The 21132-nt window shown below is 41.5% G+C and overlaps 1 protein-coding gene and 1 long non-coding RNA gene across 4 annotated transcripts in view; one reads left to right on the plus strand and one right to left on the minus strand.

Annotated features, from left to right (window-relative positions):
• IQCF3 (IQ motif containing F3) overlaps nt 1–21132 on the plus strand; it is a 63603-nt gene that overhangs the window by 26723 nt on the left and 15748 nt on the right. Inside the window, exon 1 of one of the 3 annotated variants that reach the window (XM_045492987.1) lies at nt 20753–20892. The exons of the other annotated variants lie outside the window; for them this stretch is intronic. The gene's annotated coding sequence lies outside the window, so the exon portion shown is untranslated. Of the gene's footprint in view, nt 1–20752; nt 20893–21132 lie in introns of those variants that run through there. 3 annotated transcript variants of the gene reach the window in all.
• LOC123605690 lies at nt 943–11023 on the minus strand. The gene is made up of 2 exons (XR_006715856.1): nt 10931–11023; nt 943–1145 (listed from the first exon to the last, which is right to left on the minus strand). It is a non-coding gene; the product is annotated as an uncharacterized LOC123605690 (long non-coding RNA).

A 21132-nucleotide genomic window follows, 5' to 3' on the forward strand; every position in this document is an offset into this window, starting at 1 on the left:
ATGTCTATTCATGTCCACTGACCACTTTTTAATTGGCTTCTTTGTCTTTTCATTGTTGAGTTGTAAGACGTCTTTATATATTCTGGACTCTAGGTCCTTATCAGATATTTGATTTGAAAATATTTTCTTGGGGCACCTGGGTGGCTCAGTTGGTTGAGCATCTGATTTCGGCTCAGGTCATGATCTCTCACAGCTCGTGAGTTCAAGCCCCGTGTCGGGCTCTTTGTGACAGCTCAGAGCCTGGAGCCTGCTTCTGCTTCTGTGTCTCTCTCTCTTTCTGCCCCTAACCCACTCGCATTCTGTCTCTGTTTCTCTCAAAAGTAAATAAACATTAAAAAAATTTTTTTAAATATTTTCTTCCATTTTGTAGGTTGTTTTTTCCTTTTTTATATAATGACCTTTGGTACACAAAAGTTCTTAATTCTGTTGACATCCAATTTATCTATTTTTCTTCCATTGCTTATACTTTGATGCTAGAGCTAAGAATCCATCCACTGCCAAATCCAAGCTCATAAAGTGTTACTCCTGTGTTTTATTCTCAGAGTTTTATAGTTTTATCACTTACCTTTGGGACTTCAATCGATTATGAGTTAATATTTGTATATTCTGTGAGACAAGAATGCAACTCCATGCTTTTGCAGAGGGTTACCCAGTTGTCCAGGCAGCATTTGCTGAAGAGAATATCCTTTCCCCTGAGTCTTGGTGTCCTTGTTGAAAAATCAGTTGAACACAGGGGCTCTTGGGTGGCTCAGTTGGTTAAGCCTCTGACTTTGGCTCAGGTCATGATCTCGTGGTTCTTGAGTTCAAGCCCCACACTGGGCTTTTTGCTGAGCCTGCTTCAGATCCTCTGTCCCCTTCTCTCTCTGCCCTTCCCCTGCTCCTGCTCTCTCTTTCTCAAAAAATAAATAAACTTAGAAAATTAAAAAATAAAAGAAAAATCAATTGAACATAGATCTATAGGTTTATTTCTGGTCTTTCAATTCTAATCCATTGATCTACATATCTAGATAGTACCATACTATCTTGATCACTGTAGCTTTGTAGTAAGCTTTGAAATTGAGAAGTTTGAGTCCTCCAACTTTATCTTTTTCAAGATCATTTTGGCTATTCTGACACCTTGGCAATTCCATCTGAGCTTTCCGTTTCTGTAAAAAAAAAAAAAAAGGGCAGTGAGAATAAAAGGTATTGCATTGAATCTGTAAATCACTTTGGAGAATATTAAGTCTTCTGACCCATGAACACAGAATATCTTTCCATATACTTAGGTCTCCTTTAATTTCTTTCAGTGTTTTATAGTTTTAAGTCTACAAGTCCTACACCTGCTTGGTTAAATTTATTCCTAAGTATTTTTATTCTTTTTAAACAATTGCTTAGGTTTATTTACTTTGACAGAGAGAGAGTGTGTGAATGGGGCAGGTGCAGAGAGATGGGGGGGGGAGGACAGGATTTGAAGCAGGCTCTGTGCTGACAGCGGAGAGCCCGATGCAGGGCCCAAACCCATGGTTCCTCTAACTTGGATGCATTTTAGTTCTCTTTCTTATTTAATTGCCTTGGTTAAAACTTCCAGTATGATGTTGAATAACAGTGATGAAAGCAGATTATCTTGGTCTTATTCCTCATCTTAGAGAAAAAACTTTCAGTCTTTCACCATTGAGAACAATGTCAGTTGTGGGTTTTCCATAGCTGCCCTTTATCAAGTTGAGAAAGTTCCTTCTACTCCTAGGTTATTGAATGCTTTTATCATGAAAAGATACTAGATTTTGTCAATTCTTTTTCTGTATCAATTGAGATGATCATGTGATTTTCCCCTTTATTAATATTGATTTTCATATGTTGCACTTGCCTTGCTCCCATTCCTGGGATAAATCCCATTAGGTCCCATTGTATAATCCTTTTAATACGTTTTTGGATTTGATTTCCTGATTTTTTTTTTGAAGTTTTTGCATCTGTACTCATAATTGGTATTGGTCTTTAGGGGTTTTTTCTTATGGTATCTTTGTCAGGAGTTGGCATCACGGAAGTGCTGCCCTCAAGGAATGAGTTAGGAAGATTCTCTTCTCTTCTGTTTTTGGGAAGAATGTTAGAAGGAATGGTATCAGTTCTTCTTTTATGTTTTATAAAATTCACCAATAAAGTCAGCTGGCCCTGGGCTTTTCTTTATTAGAAGTTTTTAAACTGTTGATTCAATCTTTTTCCTTGTTACAGGCCCATTCAGATTTTCTATTTCTTCTTCAGTCAGTTTTGGTTGTTTGTGTGTGGCTAGGAATTTGCCCATTTCCCCTTGGTTATCTAATTTGCTGGTATAGCAAATTGTTTGTAAGATTCTCATGATCTTTTTATTCTATAAGGTCCCCACTTTCATTCCTGATTTTACTAATTTGAGTTTTCAGTCTAGCTAAAGGCTTGTCAATTCTGTTGGTCTTTTTAGAGAATCAACTTGGTTTTATTGATATATTGTTTATCTTATTTTCTATTCTGTTCATTTTAGCTCTAATCTTTATTATTTCTGCCCTATTTGCATTTAGTTTGCTCTTCTTTTTCTAGTTTTTTGAGGTGGAAGGTTATTAATTTGAGATATTCTTTTTTTTTTAAGTTTATTTATTTAAGTAAAGTATGCCCAATGTGGGGCTCAAACTTATGACCCTGAGATCAAGAGTGACTCTCTATTCTGACTGAGCCAGCCAGGTGCCCTGAGATATTTCTTCTTTTTTTAATGGAGGCATTCACAGCTATAAATTTCCTTCTGAGCACTGCTTTTGCTATATCCCATCCATTTTGGGATGTTGTGTTTTTGTGTTTAATCATATAAAAGTATTTTCTCATTTTCCTTGGGATTTCTTTTTGACCCACTAGTTATTTAAAAGTATGTTTTTTGGGGCATGCACCTGTGTGGCTCGGTCCGTTAAGCATCCAACTTCAGCTTAGATCATGATCTCCTGGTTTGTGAGTTTGAGCCTTGCGTCACGCTCTGTGCTGGCAACTCAGAGCCCGGATCCTGCTTCAGATTCTGTGTCTCCGTCTCTCTCTGCCCCTCACTCACTCATGCTCTGTCTTTCTCTCTCAAAAATAAATAAACATTTAAAAAAAAATTTTTTTTTAAGTGTGTTTTTAGTAGGGGTTGTCTGGGTGGCTCAGTCATTTGAATGTCTGACTCTTGATTTCGGCTCAGGTCATGATCTCATGGTTTGTAAGATCGAGCTCCACATCGGCCTCGGGCTTCAGGCTCTGGACTAACAACGTGGAGCCTGCCTGGGATTCTCTTTCTCTCCCTCTCTCTCTCCCCCTCCTCCACTCTTGAACGTGCATACACACTCTCTCTCAAAATAAATAAATATTCTTTTTTTAAAGTGTGTTTTTGGAGCCCCTGGGTGGCTCAGTCGGTTAAGTGTCCAACTTCGGCCCAGGTCATGATCTCACAGTTCATGGATTCGAGCCCTGCGTGAGGCTCTTTTACTGACAGCTTAGAGCCTGGAGCCTTTTTCAGATTCTGTGTCTCCCTCTCTCTCTGCACCTCCCCAGCTCATGCTTGCACTCTCTCTCTGTCAAAAATAAATAAACTTAAAAAAATATTTTTTTAAATAAAATGTGGTTTTGATTTTCACAGAGTGGTGAATTTTCCAGATTTCCTTCTATTATTTTTATTAACATTCTATATATATATATATATATATATATATATATATATATATACACACACATACATACATATATATATATTTCTATTTTCATTCCATGTGGTCAGAGAAGATACTCTGTATGATTTCAACCTTTTTCAATTCATTGAGATTTGTTTTGTGGCCTGATATATGTTCTGTCCTGAAGAATGTTTTACATGCCTTCGAGGAGAATGGTGTTCTGCTGTTGTTGGGAGGGGTGTTCTCTAGATGTCTGTCAGGTCTGGTTGCTATATAGTGATGTCTAAATCTTCTCTTTCCCTAGTATCTTTTTTTTTTTTTTTTTTCAACGTTTATTTATTTTTGGGACAGAGAGAGACAGAGCATGAACGGGGGAGGGGCAGAGAGAGAGGGAGACACAGAATCGGAAACAGGCTCCAGGCTCTGAGCCATCAGCCCAGAGCCCGACGCGGGGCTCGAACTCACGGACCGCGAGATCGTGACCTGGCTGAAGTCGGACGCTTAACCGACTGCGCCACCCAGGCGCCCCAGTATCTTTTGTCTAATTGATCAAATGATTAGTCTCCAACTATTATTGTTGAACTTTCTATTTCTCCACTGATTTCTGTCAGGTTTTGATTCCTATATTTTGAGACTTTTGTTACTTTCATATATGTTTATAATTATTATTATTATTATTTTTTTTTTTGAGAGAGAGAGAGAGAGAGAGAGAGCTTGTGCAAGTGGAGGAGAGGAGCAGAGGGAGGGAGAGAGAATCTTAAGGAGGCTTCACACCCAGCGCAGGGCCCAATGCGGGACTTGAACTCACTGGCCTGAGATTAAGACCTGAGCTGAAATCAAGAGTCAGATGCCTAACCGACTGAGCCACCCAGGCGCCCCTATAATTATAACATATTCTTGATAGATTGACTCTCTTATTACTAGATAACGTCTTTGTTTTTTATACGATTTTTGTCTTAAACTCTACTGTTTAGTAGTTTATAGTCTATTAGTATATCTACCCAGCTCTCTTTTGGTACAGTTTTCCTGGAGTATCTTTTTCCATCCTTCCTCTTTCAACCTGTTTGTGTTCTTGGATACAAAGAGAGTGTTTTGTAGACAATATAGTTGTTTCTTTGTTATAATCTATTCTGTCATTCTCTGCTTTTGATTGGAGAGTTTAAGCTGTTTAATGTAATCATGGATAAGAAAGAACTGACATTTTGCTGTTTTCTATATGTGATATCCTTGTTGTTTTCTTTCTTTTATTTGAAAAAAATTTTTTTAATGTTTATTTTTGAGAGAGAGACAGAGTACAAGCAGGGGAGGGGCAGAGAGAGAGGGAGACACAGAATCCGAAGCAGGCTCCAGGCTCTGAGCTGTCAGCAAAGAGCCTGATGCAAGGCTCAAACTCATGAACAATGAGATCATGACCTGAGCCAAAGTCGGACGCTTAACCGACTGAACCACCCAGGCACCCCTCTTGTTGTTTTTCAGTTCCTCCTTTACCGCCTTCTTTTGTGTTAGGTTTTCTAGTTTACCATTTTGATTCCTTTTTTGTTTCCTTTACTATATATTTTTGAATTTTTTGTTAGTGTCACTCCAAAGATCACAATTAGCACCTTAAATTACGACAGCCCACTCAAATTAATACAATTTAGTTTCAACTGTATATAAAAACTTTGACCCTGTATTGCTCCCCCCTCTCTTATGCTGTTATTGTCCTTACAGATTAATTTATTATTAAGTATTTAATAGTTTGTTGTTGTTGTGGATGGAATGTTTTATCCAACTGAATTTCCATTTGGTTACTATTAATACAGAGAAACACCGCTGATTTTTATATATTTATTTTATGAGGCCACATGCCAAATTTTCTACTATTTCTCATAGACTGTTTTTTCTCATTAGATTCTCTTAGAGTTTCAAAGTATACGATCACATCAGCAACAGAAGGAAATAGTTTTTATTTCCTTTCCAAAACTTATACTAATTTTCCCATCCTGTTGCGTTTGTGGGACCCAAAGCACTGTGCATAATAGGAATGATAGAAGGCATCCCTGTCAGGTTCCTGATTTTATTGGAAATTGTTTTCTTTCCCCTTACCATTTAGAATGCTGTTTGCCTGAAACAAAATAAGTCTTCATCAATTTTAAGTAGTTTCTTCCTATTGCAGAGTGTTCCTAAGATCTGCTGAACTTTATAAGCATCCTTTTAGGCATATATTGACTTGGCCAAGTGGCTGTTCATTTTTACTTTGAATTGTTCACTAAGGACATATGCTGATTCTTCCTGATATTGAGCCATTCCTGGAATAAACTTGATTTAATCCCACTGTACGATTCTTTTGACATTGCTGGATTCTATTTGGTAATGTTTATTTCACATTTTTACATTTATATGGATTAGTGAAATTGGGCTATTACCTTGGTCAGCAAACCACTGTACCTGCCCAAGCAAATCTGGCCAATTTTGGTACAATGCATGACCTAAGAATGGTTTTTACATGTTTAAATGGTTGGGAAAAAATCAAAATAATAATAATATTTTGCAACACTTGAAATTATGTCAGAGTCAAATTTCAGTGTCCATAATAAAGATTTATTGGAACACTACCACACTCATCTATTTACATAATGTCTCTGGCTGCCTTTGTGTTCCAACACAGAGTTAAGTACTTGCAACAGACACCGTATGGCCTGCAAACCTTAAATATAGACTCTTTGGCTCTTTACAGGAAAAGTTTGCCAACCCCTGGTCTGTCTAGCTTTCTTTTTGGCGCCTATCTTTATCAGGTTTGGTGTGAATGTTAAGTTGGCTTCCTGAAAGGAATTGGAGAGTTTTCCCTCTTTTTTCCTATTATGTGGAATCATTTAAATAGATTTGGAATTATCTCCTCTGTAAATGTTAAATGAAACTCAGCCATAAAACCATCTGGTTCCCAGGCAATATTTAATACATAATAAATATAATTTTCTGTGGTAATTGTTCTATTTAAGTTTTCAACTTTTCTTGGGTTGATTTTAATAATTTATATTTTGCTAGGAAATCATCCATTTCCTCAATATTTTCAAATTTGGTTAGCCATAAAATTGAACAGAATACTCTCTCCAAATAATTATAAATTTACTGTAGTCCTCAGCTCTCATTTCCTATTTTGTATATTTTTACCCCCTCTCTTTTTTTTAAATCTGGTTCATAGAAGTTTATATATTTTATTAGTCTTTTCAAATAACCAGTCTTTTTTTTTAAATGTTTATTTACTTTTGAGAGAGAGAGAGAGAGAGAGAGAGAGAGTACAAGCTGGGGAGGGGCAGAGAGAGAGGGAGATACAGAATCTGAAGCAGGCTCCAGACTCTGAGCTGTCAGCACAGAGCCTGACGCGAGGCTTAAAATCACAAACTGTGACATTGTGATGTGAGCTGCAATCGGACGCTTAACGGACTGAGCCACCCAGGCACCCCTCAAATAAGGGGGTCTTAAGCTTATTTATCTTTCCTGTAATTTTTTTTGGGGGGGGGCAGTGGGAGAGTGTCTGTTTCAGTAATTTGAAATTTTATTTCTTTTTATTATCTCCCTTGTCCTCATTTGTTTTGGATTCTTCTATCATTTTTGTTCTTGTTTTTATCTTCATTCAAAGGATGAGTACTGGGTTTCCACATTTTTGGTCTTTCTTCCTTAATAACAAAGGCTTTGTGGCTGTGAGAGTCTGTCCATGTCCAGGCTTCGTTAGGAAATAGTCTCTTTTCAGAAAAAAATAACAAGTAGTCTTCTTTTTCTTTTTGCTGTTTCGGTAGTTTGTGGTTTTATTTTGGTTTCGCCTTCCATCAAAGGTTTTCCTTAATTTCCAATGAGGTAACACTTTAAACATGTCTAACGTATTTGTTTCTGATATAATTAGACATACTGATTATAATTGTAAATTGAGGGGTGCCTGGGTGGCTCAGTTGGTTAAGCGTCCAACTTCAGCTCAGGTCATGATCTCGCGGTTCGTGAGTTCGAACCCCACATTGGGCTCTGCACTGACAGCTCAGAGCCTGGAGCCTGCTTTGGATTCTGTCTCCCTCTCTCTCTGCCCCTCCCCTGCTCACGCTCTGTCTCTCTCTGTCTCAAAAATAAATTAACATTAAAAAAAATTTTTTTTAATTGTAAATTAAGCTCTTTTTGCCGGCCAAGTGCATGCCAGCCCTTTGTAAATATTCTTGGATGTATGAAATAAATGATTGCTCTCCATTTTGAAAGATGTCAAGTTCTGCATGTGTCTGATGAATTTTGTTTGTTATCATTTCTTAGTTCCCCTGTGCCCTTAGTTTTGGCTACAGATGTTGAAATCTCTTATAATAATGATCACATTCTCCCTGCATTTTATACTTCTGGCAGTTTGTTAGTTAATTCTTTTGTCCAGAACACTGACAACTAATAAAATTTAAGGGGGGGTGAAGGTGGGAGATAAGTGATAAGTATATAAGGAAATTATATTTTCAAAACTTTAAGTGTTTAGCTGTAAGAATTTTTATAAGTGAACTTTTTGGCAACAAAGTCACGTAGGGAGGGAAATGTTTCAAAACATTTGTTTTTCTAAAAGCATTTTCCATGGCATCTTATTTTGGCTGATTAGGAGCTCCCTCTAGAGGCTAGAAAAATTGCAGCACCAGGGTTTCTTTCTGTGACTTGTGAGTTCAGTAAGTAACATTTCTGTTTAGGGTTTTTTGCAGGAATCTTTCTAACACACTAGTCATTGTTGGTGAGAGTTAGCATTGTCAAAACTAGACAGTGGGATCCATAAACCCCTTCGTCAGTGCACAGCAATCACAAATGACCATCTGTCCCAGTTCATGGAAAGCTCATTTATTTGTTGGTTTGTTTTCCTCACTGGAATGTGACCTCCATGCAGGTAGGGACTTTCCCTGTCTCACTCTTTGCTTTAACAAATGCCTGTAATAGTACCTGGCACATAGTAGGGGTTCAGTAATTGTTGAATGGATGAGTGAATTTTTGAGCAGAAATTCTTTGCTTAGTGTTACTTGGAATCCATGACTAGGCCTGGGGCCAAGGGAAGGCACTTGTCCATGAACTAGGGCTGAGTGGCCTGTGTTCAGTGGGATTTATTTCACTGGATTAGACCAAATTAATTTACTCAACACTTATTTATTGAGCATCCACTCTGCCACAAAGTGTTGTAGAGGCTGGGGATCCAACAGTGAAAAAAAGCAGGCAAGATTCCTGTATTTATGGAACAGTTATATAGAGAATGTTTGGATAGTAATGTTTGTTATAGAGAAAAGTTGGATGGTGGGGGCAGAGCATGCTGGATGGAAAGGAGGTACCACTTTTATAGGGGTGGTCAGATTGTGGGTCACTTCATGATGAAGGAGGCAGGGAGGAAGCTATATAGGTATCTGGGGGATGGGAGGTGTCAAGGAGCTGAAGCAAGAATGTCCCTGGCATGTTCGAGTGACACTAGGGAGGCTGGTATGGCAGAAGCAGAGTAAGAGAGGAGGAAAGGAAGGAAGATGAAGTCAGAAAGATAAATTTAGGAGATACACCGCAGAGATGTGAAATACTAGAGAGGATGTTTGGGATCTTTCCAGCAAGGGGAAGAACCTTGTAAGTCAAGGGCAAGAGTGAGGCTGGGCTTTCCCACAGACGTCTGTACTTCCAAAAGTGGCTTCCAGGCTGCCTAATCAGAGATCATTTGCTTGCAAAGAGTCTGATCATGACCATGGTTGACAGATCCTAAGGTGGTGATGATGTGGCCGACACGTCAGGAGATGGGAGGTGTGCTAGGATGGCACAAGGTATATAAGGAAGACCACAGAACCAGATTCTTGCTGAACTAAGCTAAATTAAGAAGAGAATGCCCTTAGACCCCAAGGGTGAGGGGTGCAGGGACCATTACTCTCTCTCAGCTCTTGTCCTCAGGGCGTCTGGTCAGTGTTACCCAAACTGCCGCCACCACCCTCCACTGACCAATGAAAACCTTGAAAATGAAAATTCTTGGGGTGCCTGGGTGGCTCAGTCAGTTAAGCACCTGACTTCAGCTCAGGTCATGATCTCACAGTTTGTGAGTTCAAGCCCCATGTCAGGCTCTTTGCTGACAGCTTGGAGCCTAGAGCCTGCTTCAGATTCTGTGTCTGCCTCTCCTCTCTGCCCCTCCCCCACTTGCTCTCTCTCTCTCTCTCAAAAATAAATAAACATTAAAAATAAAAGAAAATGAAAACTCTTGAAACCTGCCAACATCTGCTGATTCCAGAAAGGAGCAGTCTCCATTTGAGATAACAGAACAAGATTGACTTTCTGGACACTGAAAAGATTCTCTGCAGCTTCATCCTGTTTTTTTGGACTCTTTAATACCGTTTCACAGACTGCTAATCATGCTGAGCTTTCTAGTGTGAGTGGGGGTGACAAGGGCACCGCCCCGGACTCTACTGCCTGGGCAGGGTGGAGCATGCCCTGTTGCCAGCACTTCTGCTGCATCTGGATGAATGTCGTACTCTGCAGGCTCGGCTCCAGATGCAGAGCCTGGCTTCAGTCAGTACTGTCAGTGGGCCTGATCACCTGACTGGGAGTTGTCACGTTATGGTCACTCATCCAATGCTGCCTTAAGATGAGGCTCAGGCCCCATATGCACAACTAATGATGGTATCTGATGGAGTGGCCTGAGCCCCTGAGAAATCTTAGTGGATACATGAAAGGGGATGAAGCTGTAGAAGAATGACCTTGTCGTGGCAGACTTGCACATATGCACATAGGTTACAAAAGGCAAAAGCTTGAACCACAGTGAATCCAAGTCTTTGACCGGACACCTTGGGATCCTCCTGGAACGGAGGAAGATGAGGGAGCAGAGGGCATGTCAGGAGCTGCTGTCTTCCCTGGGAGGCTGTTATGAGACCGTTGCCATCTCCCCCTGGGTTCTGAAGAAGAGGAGGGCTCTTTGCCCTGCCCCCCCCCCATAGAACTGCAGAATATAAAGCCACCCAGCAGTAGCTTAGATTGGGCCCCTCAGCAATGACTTGAACTGCAGTCATCTGGCCCTTTTATTTCATATCTTTCCTGTTGTTGCATGGGGACAAGAACCACAGGGACATGGCGCTTTGAATAATCTTGCTTTCACTGTCTACCAGAGTGATAAACTGTCTGAATCAAAAGTGGCCCACTGCATCCTTACCAGCAAGCCCAGTCAGGCGTTGGCCTTGGTTTTCCCTTGTCATGTGTCTTGAGGGTGTTTGATAGAAAGCCATGCACCAGGTGCAGTTTATCTGTCTTGGTTACTATGAAGCGTCTGGGCTGGGAGAGCTGCAAGTTAAAATGCTCACCTTGTGCCTGAGTAACTGGAACGATAGAAAAGACCAGTAGGAAACGAAGACACCGGTTCTCCGTGCCAGGGTGCTCCCTGTGGGTGGAAGGTGGGGAGGAATGCATGCATGGGTAGCTGTTGGGCTCCTGAGGAGACCGACATTGCCACACATGTGGATTTCCTGACCTGTGCTTTCTACAGAGCTAAGGAAACCTAGTGCTAGATGAAAGTCCACCATATCTTGAGTTTGATGGCTAACCTACCCTGCTGGTGGTGCAACAGATCTGAACTTTGAGACCGAGAACAGAAAGAAATCCAAATATGTCCGCAGTCACCATAAGTGTAATGCATTAACTCAGCAATTAAAAAGCAGGTTCATAGATGGAATTAAATACATTAAATGCATCTACCAAATGTTTATAATAGGGACAGCTAAAGCAAAGTAACACAAATTCGAAAACAAAAAGGTGAAGATATATCAGGCAAACTCTCAACAAAAGAAAGCTATTGCAACATAGAATAGAATAAATAGGACATAAAATGGAATTTAAACACTGGAAGGACTAAAAGTGTTTTATACTAGGGGTCAGCAAACTGTGGCCCACTGGCCAATCCAACCAACTGCCTGTTTTTATAAAAAATGTTTTTTTAGGACACAGCCACTCTTGTCTGTTTACATATTGCGTATGGCTCCTGTGGAGCTACAATGGCAGGGTTGAGCAGTTGCTACAGAGACTAGATGGCTGGCAGAGCCCAAAATATTTACTATCTGGCTCTTGGCAGCTCCTGTTTTTGTTTTTGTTAAGTTTATTTATTTTGAGAGAGAGAGTGCACGCGTGTAGTGGGGTGGGGGGAGAGAGAGGGAGAGAGAATCCCAAGCAGGCCCCATTGCTCAGCACAGAGCTGGAAGGGGCTCGATCTCATGAATTGTGAGATCATGACCTGAGCCAAAAACCAAGAGTCAGTCATTTAACCGTTTGAACTACCCAGGCACTCCGCAGGTCCTTTTTTAAACCAATGAAAGGAACATTATTCCAAGAAGCCATAATAACTGGGAATGTGTATGTATTCAACAACATGACTTCAAAACGTGTAAATAGGAGCACCTGGGTGGCTTAGTCAGTTAAGCATCCAGCTTCGGCTCAGGTCACGATCTCGAAGTTCATGGGTTCGAGCCCTGCATCAGGCTCTGTGCTGACAGCTTGGAGCCTGGAGCCTGCTTCGGATTCTGTGTCTCCCTCTCTCTCTGCCCGTCCCCCACTTGCACTCTGTCTCTCTCTCTCTCTCTCTCTCAAAAATAAATAAGCATTTAACTTGTAGAAAAAAAACAAAAAGCTGATAGAGTTACAGAGACAAGTAGAAAATTCTACACGTATACTTATCCTGGACATTCACAGGATAAAGTGGACCAAAAAAAGATAATATTTGAAATAGCTATTGGATATATGTGGAACCTTGTTTTTAAGCACACAACACTATCAGCAAACATTCTTGGGGCACCTGGCTGGCTCAGTCGGTGGAGTATGTGACCCTTGATCTTGGGGTTGTAAGTTGGAGCCCCACATTGGGTGTAGAGATTGAAATTTTTTTAATCTTAAAAAAGAAAAAAATTCTTGTGCCCTGAAGTTCGAATTTTAAAAAGTAGAGACAGTTGAAAAGGGAGTAGCAGAGCTGAGGCTCATGCCTAGACATATGAGGATTATGAGCGGTGGTGGCCAAGCCCCAGTTCCTCAGTAATCAATGTTACAAGGCAGGGAAAAGAAAAAGAATAAAGATCATAAAGAAATGGTGGTAGCAAGAAAAGTTAGGACATAAAAATTAACCGAACTGGAGAAAGTGGCCCAGAGTGAGTTCTGCAAAAGCCCTGCAGAGCCCAAAGCTGCCTTGAATTCCATCCGCATCTTCAAGATGCTCCATTTTATGACCATTTCTTTACATGCATCTCCAGAACATCCTCTTCCTTATATTTGCTTCCATCACATGAGCTAGCCCAAGGGAATCCATGAAGGGAAACAAAGTAAAATCTCCTCCTGACCATGTCACCACAGCCATGACCCAGTGCCATGGCAGACATATACATAGATGGTTGGGGAAAAGCCCAGGAAGGAAGTCCTGGTGGACCTTGTCCTTCCAGTTGGCATTGGCTGCCACAGAAAATCTTGAGGTGGCTGGCTTGCTGTGGAAGAAAATTAAGGCACCAGCCCTGAGGTATTAAACCTTTGGATACCTGGGTTTCCTGTACCATCTCATGTAGTAAGGAGCAAGAATTTTATATACTGGGCTGCAGTGCTCAAATTTTGTTCCTCACGTACAATATCTAAAAAATAAAAAGGACCAACAGTGTGTCTGTGAAGCACAGAGGAGAGCTGGAGAGATACGTGCTGAGTGGCATCTAGATTTAGCTGGGAAGGGCATCTTCAAGTACCCACAGAAAAAGAGGAAAGAAAGCTGACCCAAAGACAAGGGATCAGACCATGAAAAACATGTGCAGGGCTGGCTAGAAAGAAAACTTTGGACCAGTATCCCTTATGAACTCTGATGCAAAAATGCTTTTAAAAAATACTAGCAAACTGAATTCAGCAACATATTAAAAGCTTTATACACATGACCAAGTGGGATTCATTCCTGAAATGCAAGAATGGTTCAACATACAGAACCCATCAATGTAGTACACCACATTAACAGAATGAAGGGGAAAAAACCACACGATCATTTCAATTAATGCAGAAAAAGCATTTGACAAAATTCGGTACCTTTTCATGATAAAAACACTGGGCAAACTAGGAATAGAATGAAACTAAGTCAACATAATAAAAGCTATATATGAACATCACAGTGAACATGGTACTCAATGGTGAAAGACTAAAAGCTTCTCTAAGGTCAGGAACAAGATAAAGATGTCTGTTTTCACCACTCCTGTTCAACATAGTGTTAGCCAGAGCAATTAGGCAAGAAATTTAAATAAAAGGCATCCAAATGGTAAAAGAAAACATCAAATTATCTCTGTTCACAGATGATAAGATATTATATGTAGAAAACGTTAAAGATTCTACTAACTGTGATAACTAATAAATTAATTAAGCAAAGTAGCAAGATGCCAAGTCAATGATAGAAAGCAGTTGTTCCCGGTAAACTAACAGTGAGCAGTCTGAAAAGGAAATTACAAAATTCATTTGCAATAGCATAAAAAAGAATAAAACAGGAACAAACATAACCAAGAAAATGAAAGACAAGTGTTTAATGAAAACTACAAAACATTGCTGAAAATAATTAAAGAAGACAAAAATAGATGGAAACACACCCCATATGCATGGATTGGAAGACTTAAGGTAATCTATAGATTCAACACCATCTCTATCAAAGTTCAAAAGACATTTTTTGGCAGAAATAGAAAAAGTCCATTCTAAAATTCATATGGACTCTCAAAGAACTCTGAATAGCCAAAACAGCCTTGAAAAGGAAGAACAAAACTGAAGGACTCACACATTCTTGATTCCTGATTTCAAAAGTTACTACCAAAAAACCAAACAAAAAAAAAAAAACATTAAAAAAAGTTACTACAGTGTTACAGTAATCAAAGCACTGTGGTACCAGCATAAAGACAGACCAATGGAATAGAACAGAGAGCCCAGAAATAAACCCTCACTTATGTAGTCAAGTAATTTTTGACAAGGATGCCAAGACTACTCAAAAGAGAAAGGAAACTTTTTAAAAAATGGTGCTGGGAAAACTGTATCTTCACATGCAAAAGAAGGAAATTGGACCCTTATCTAACACCTATATTAAAAAATTAATTCAAAGTGGATCAAACACCTGAATGTAAGACCTAAAACTCTCAGAAGAAAGCACGGGGCAAAAGCTGCACAACATTCGACTTGGCAGTGATTTCTTGGATGTGGCACCAAAGATACAGGAAACCAAAAAATAGACAAATTGAGCTATAATTTTGTGTATCAAAAGACACTATTGTGAGAGTAAAATGGCAGCCCACAGAATAGGGAAAAATACTTGAAATCATATATTTGATTAGGAGGTTAATATCTAGAGTATATAGAGAACTAAAATTCCGTAAGAAACAGCCCAATTTGAATAAGGACTTGAATAAGTGTTTCTCCAAAGAAGACATACAAATGGTCAATAAATACACGTAAAAATGCTCAACATCACTGATCATTAGGGAAATGCAAATCAAAACTACAGTGAGACACACCTTACATTCATAAGGATGGATACTGTTAAAAAAAAACAAACAAACCAGCAGAGGCACCCGGGTGGCTCACTCGGTTGAGCATCCGACTTGGGCTCACGTCATGATCTTGCAGTTAGTGAGTTGGAGCCCCACCTCAGGCTCGCTGCTGTCAGCCAGTCAGCGCAGAGCCTGCTTCAGATCCTCTGTCCCCCTCTTTCTGCCCCTCCCTCACTTGCACTCTCTCTCAAAAAAAAAAACACAAAAAACCCCACAAATAACAACTGTTGGGGAGGATGTAGAGAAATTGGAACCCTCGTGCACTGTTGGTGGGGATGTAAAATGGTGCAGCCACCATAGAAACAGCTCAGTGAACGCTCAAAAAATTAAAAATAGAATTTACCATGTGATCTAGCAATCCCACTTCTGGGTATATGCCCAAAAGAATTGAAAATCAGTCTCAAAAAGATATTTGTACACCCATGTTTATGTCAGCAATTTTCACAACAGTTAAAATGTGAAAGCCACCCAAGTGGCCATTGGCAGATGTATGAATAAACAGAATGTGGTATATACACGCAATGGAACATTATTCAGCCTTTAATGGGAAAGAAATTCTGACACATTCTACAGCATGGATGAGCCTTAAGAACATTATGTTAAGTGAAGTAAGTCATTCACAGAAAGAAATGATTCCATGTATATGAGGCACCTCAAGCAGTCAAATTCATAGGACAGAAATTTTAACTTGAAAATGAGTAAACTGCTGATAACCACAACATAGGTGAATCTCAAAAATGTTATGCTAGGGGTGTCTGGGTGGCTCAGTCGGTTAAGCGTCTGACTTTGGCTCAGGTCATGATCTTGCAGTTCATGAGTTCGAGCCATGCATGGGGCTCTGTGCTGACAGCTCAGAGCCTAGAGCCTGCTTTGAATTCTATGTCTCCCTCTCTCTCTGCTCTTCCCCTGCTCACACTCTGTCTCTCTCACAAAAATAAATATTTTAAAAATGTTATGCTAAATGAAAGAAGCCAGACGTTAAAGAGTACTTACAGGATGATCCCATTTATATAAAGTTAGAAAACCGGCAAAAGGAAAATACAGGTAAAATAATTCAGAATAGAATTTACATCTAGGTATAAAAGGTCTTGCCTGCAAACAGCACAAAGAGACAGAGAAATTTGCTATATCTTGTTTTGGAACGGTGGTTACCTGGAAATACAGAATTGTGAAAACTCATCAAACACCATTAAGAAGCACTTAATACAACCACAAAGAATGAGGTTGTTCTCTATGGACTGACATGGAAGGTGTAAGTAAAACAAATTGAATTGCACAATATGGTCCCTGTCTAGATACATATTCTATGTATGTGTTATAAAGGCATTATTTTTTCTTAATTTTTTTTCATTAAAATTTTTTTTTAACGTTTATTTTTGAGAGAGAGAGCGAGCATGTGTGAGGTGGGGGAGGGTCACAGAGAAAGGGAGATGGAGGATCCGAAGCAGGCTCTGCGCTGACAGCTTGAACTCATAAACCCAAGAGTCATGACCTGAGCTGCAGTCAGACACTTAACTGACTGAGCCACCAAGGTGCCCCTATTTTGTTTTATTTTATTTTATTTTATTATTATTTTTTTAATCTTTATTTATTTTTGAGAGAGACAGAGCATGAGTGGAGAAGGAACAGAGAGAGAGGGAGACAGAATCTGAAGCAGGCTCCAGGCTTCCAGCTGTCAGCACAGAGCCCGACACGGGGCTTGAACCCACAAACCGTGACATCATAACCTGAGCCGGAGTTGGACGCTTAACCGACCAGGCCACCCAAGTGCTTCAAGGTGCCCTTATTTAAAAGAAAAAATGTTTATATATTTATTTTTGAGAGACACAGAGAGAGAACAGGGGAGGAACAGAGAAAGAGAGAGGAGAGAGAGAATCCCAAGCAGGCTCCACACTGTCTGTGTAGACCCCAACATGGGACTCAAACCCATGAACCATGAGATCATGACCTGAGCTGAAATCAAGAATCGACACTCAACCAACTGTGCCACCCAGGTGCTCCTAAAAACCTTATTTTTAAAGGGGGGAGGATTAGGGAAATAAACACTATAAAAATTTAACAATCATCTTTGATGAGGATAGTGGTGGCTGGGCATCCCCCATGGCTGGGTCTGCCCTTGTATGTACCAATAAAGGGTGTCTACACATTTGGCAGTTTCGTGGATTTGAGAAGGGACCACTTCCTTTCCTTTTTCCTTCTCCTTCCTCAGGCAAGTTCTGCTTTTTCTAGCCCCTGACCCTAACTTTGTATTACCTTGACTCCTTTTAGTATGGGGCCAGGTTTTTTATGTCTTTGCATACAACAAACAGGTCCCAGTTTTGTTCTGTTAGGTACTGGAATTTGGCTTATCACTATTTGACTTCTTTTCTCTCACAAAGCTGGTGCTCCATCATTTGGGCTTTCAGGCAGACTTAGGTTGGCAGTTCTTGGGTTGTGTCTCAGATCAGCTTCATCCCTCTGATCACTGTCTCTCTCTGAATGTCTCTGTCTCTCTGTCTGTCTCTGCCTCTCTCACACACACGCATGCACACACAGTTGTAGATATGGCATGGACGTTCCTATGTCATAATTGATAATCATAATGGTCCTATCGGTTCCCATTGCTGCGCTGACTCCGCCTGTTTTTTCCTCCCCGCAACAGTGTCCACATCACCACATTAGCAGGGCTCATCATCCCCTTTTCTCTACCCTTCCCCTTCCCCTCTTCTCTCCTCCATTATGCTCAGATAACATTCCCCATGCTTTTTACCTCTCTGTTCTCTCAAACTCCTGTCTGAATTAGGACTCCTTCAGTTGCAAATGACAGAAAACTGACTTGGCTTAAGCAAAAGAGACTTTACCGCTTCACTTAAAACTTACGGGGTGTATTAGTTTATGTGGCTGCTGCAACGAATTACCACAAACATGGGAGCTTAAAACAACAGAAATTTGTTCTCTCTCAGTTCTGTAGGCTGGAGTCTGAAATCAAGGTAATCAGGAGAGCCATACTCCCCCAACAAGCTCTAGAGAATTCCTTCCTTGCCTCTTCCAGCTTCTGCTGTGACCTCTGCCGTGACCTCTGCCTGCATCCTGACATCGCCTTCCCTTTTGTGTCTCTCTCAAAACTCCCTCGGCACCTCTCTGATGAAGCGTGCGTGTGATCGAATTACCCCATATAATCCAGGATAAGCCCCTCCTCACTAGACCCTTCACTTAATCCCATCTTTTACGGTAGGAGGTCACTTTCCCAAGTTCCAGAGATTTGATGTGGTTATCTTTTGGAGGCCCATTTTTCAAGGGGCAGATGTGGCTCAAGCTGCAGCTAGATTCAGGACCCCAGACAGTATTACCGGGTCCCTCCTTGATTCCTGTTTTATCTGTCTGGTCTGCAAAGCTAGGTGGAGCTTAAAATAGAGAATGCCATGACATAGGAAACCCTAGCCTACCTCATGCTCAGTCAACCTGATGGCCACTTATGGAAATCTATCACATAGAAGAGGGCCTGGGTCGAGGCCACCCTAAGCCTCTGCTCCTGATGACAGATCTGGCAAATCTCCTCTCTGAAATAGACCCTAGGGTTCAGGCTCAATGGGATGGGAATAGAGACAGGGAACATGTTCTAACACGTGTCCCCAGGGAGTATAGAAATTGGGCTTTATTTTTCTGCATCCCTTGCCCAGGCATCTCCACTCAGGGTAGGACAACAGAGTCTGGCTGTAGCCAGAGCCAGCAGGGAAGGTCAGAGCAAGAGCCGAGAAGCAGCATCTGTGCATGCAGCCTCCCTCCCCAGGGGCTGAGTGACAAAGCATTCCTCCCTTCTGCTGGCCACTTCCTGGGAAAACCAGGCATGGAAGCCATAAAACAGTATCGTGATAAGTCCAGGCATATTAGAAATTATGATAAATGTAATCTGCAGTATTCATCTATTAAAAATACAGAGTTTCTTGCTGAATCAAAAGACACCTGTATTTTGTTGCCCACTCTGCACCTGAGCTGTTGCTAGCCGCGCGCACTCCCCACTGCTCTCCCATGGGCCAGCAGGCGGTGGGGGGTAAGGTGAGCCCACCGCCCACCTTACATGGGCAGGTGCTGCAGAGGGAGGGCCAGATTCGGGCTGAGCGAGGCCTTGCACTTGACAGGTGAGCTCCGAGGTTGAGAAAATGGATTCCAGAGACCCGGACAATGGAAACGAAGGGAGACCAACGGAGTGTTTGAAAATCTCCTTCCATGGGGCGCCTGGGTGGCGCAGTCGGTTAAGCGTCCGACTTCAGCCAGGTCACGATCTCGCGGTCCGGGAGTTCGAGCCCCGCGTCAGGCTCTGGGCTGATGGCTCAGAGCCTGGAGCCTGTTTGCGATTCTGTGTCTCCCTCTCTCTCTGCCCCTCCCCCGTTCATGCTCTGTCTCTCTCTGTCCCAAAAATAAATAAACGTTGAAAAAAAAAAAAATTTAGAAAATCTCCTTCCAGACAAGCTTGTGTTGCTTCTGGAGTATCCCTTGGAGCAGAAGACTTCTGAACCCTGAACTCTGCAAAGCCTGGAGAAGACATACCACCTCCCCCAGCAGGACACAGAGGTTCACCAGGGGTGGTGTGAACTCATTGTTAGGCACAAATACACAAAAGCTTACCAAGATGTGGAGAGATTCTTCCTTGAGGTTCAGGCCATGGGCATATACATGTACCGGGGAGCTGATGGTGAGTGAGGATGCCAGACAGTCGCAAGTCGCCCGCAGGTGCTTTGAGCTGAGCAAGGAGCAGGTGGACAGATCCTCAGCTGAGGTGGTGGCTGAGATGTTGTTCTGAAGAGGAAAGATCACAGTTCATGCATCTACTCCTAGGTCTGGTGAGAGCAGGATGGCAATGACCCTGGACATCAAAGAAAGGGTCATGGGGCTGCTATAGCCAGCAACTAGTAGAAGCATCCAGGTCTTGGTGCTTCTCCTTCCAGAGGCTTCTCTCCCTAGAGCTCAGCTACTGCGTGGTGCCTTTGCCCCCTGCCCCGAACTTGCCACCTCAAGATACTGAATCTGAACTGGATCTCTTCTGTTAAGGCAGTTCTTTCACACAGATGATGAAAGCTGTCAGAGATACATCAGAAAACCTGCTGAACATTTTGCATGGATCCCCTCAGCATATGGCTGCACTAGATATTTCTAGAATTCCAGGAAGTCACAGAGATTCTGTATACTGGGACTAGTGAACACCATTTGATATTCTTCTCTGGGTCATTTCAGAAAGATTCTGCAGAATTATTTTGATTGATAGGTCTGTTGTTTAGATTTTTCCAAAACTTTTAAACCCTTGCTAAAAGGGCAGGGTAAGAATCCAAGATGTATTGATAATGAAACATAGTGGATTACTATTTTTATATTCCTGTGTGCTTCTGAATTTAATACTGTTTTAAAAAAGAGAAGAATGGTGTTACCCAAGAGGTATCCTCTGCAAGCTGGTTCTGTCCCTCTCCCGCCCACCAGTCTCCTTGTCACTTTCCTGGATGGTTCCAGGAGCATGAAGGGTGTGCTCCTGCCCTGATGAGGCACAGCGGGAGCCTGTGGGGGCTGTCACCCCTTCCCCGAGCACACATACAAGGAAACCAAGCTTCCCAGCATGTCCGGAAGGAGGACAGTGTGAAACCATGAGAGAGAGGCCGTAGTGGTCTGTGCAGTCCTGAGATTGTGCCATGGGCTGCAATGAATGAGAATGGTTTGGAGCCTGGTTCCAGGCTGTGTTCACCTGGCTCTGCATCTGGCCTGTGGGGGTAAGTGTGGCTTTAACACATTCCATCATTAGAAGCTCTTGGTCAGAATTCTCTACTGGTGACTGTTATTCTAGAAGGTTTACTGGGGGGGGGGGGGGGGGTGCTGCTCTTCACTGTTACATGTGCTCTACGTATGACTGTATGTGCTTTGTTTACAAATCCTTTGGTACAAGAATCAAATTTTGATTTTTGAATTTTAATAAATGCAAGAATGCTGAAAAAAAGACACCTGTATTTTGT

The sequence above is a fragment of the Leopardus geoffroyi genome, chromosome A2 (assembly GCF_018350155.1).
Source record: "Leopardus geoffroyi isolate Oge1 chromosome A2, O.geoffroyi_Oge1_pat1.0, whole genome shotgun sequence".
NCBI classification, from domain to species: Eukaryota; Metazoa; Chordata; class Mammalia; order Carnivora; family Felidae; genus Leopardus; species Leopardus geoffroyi.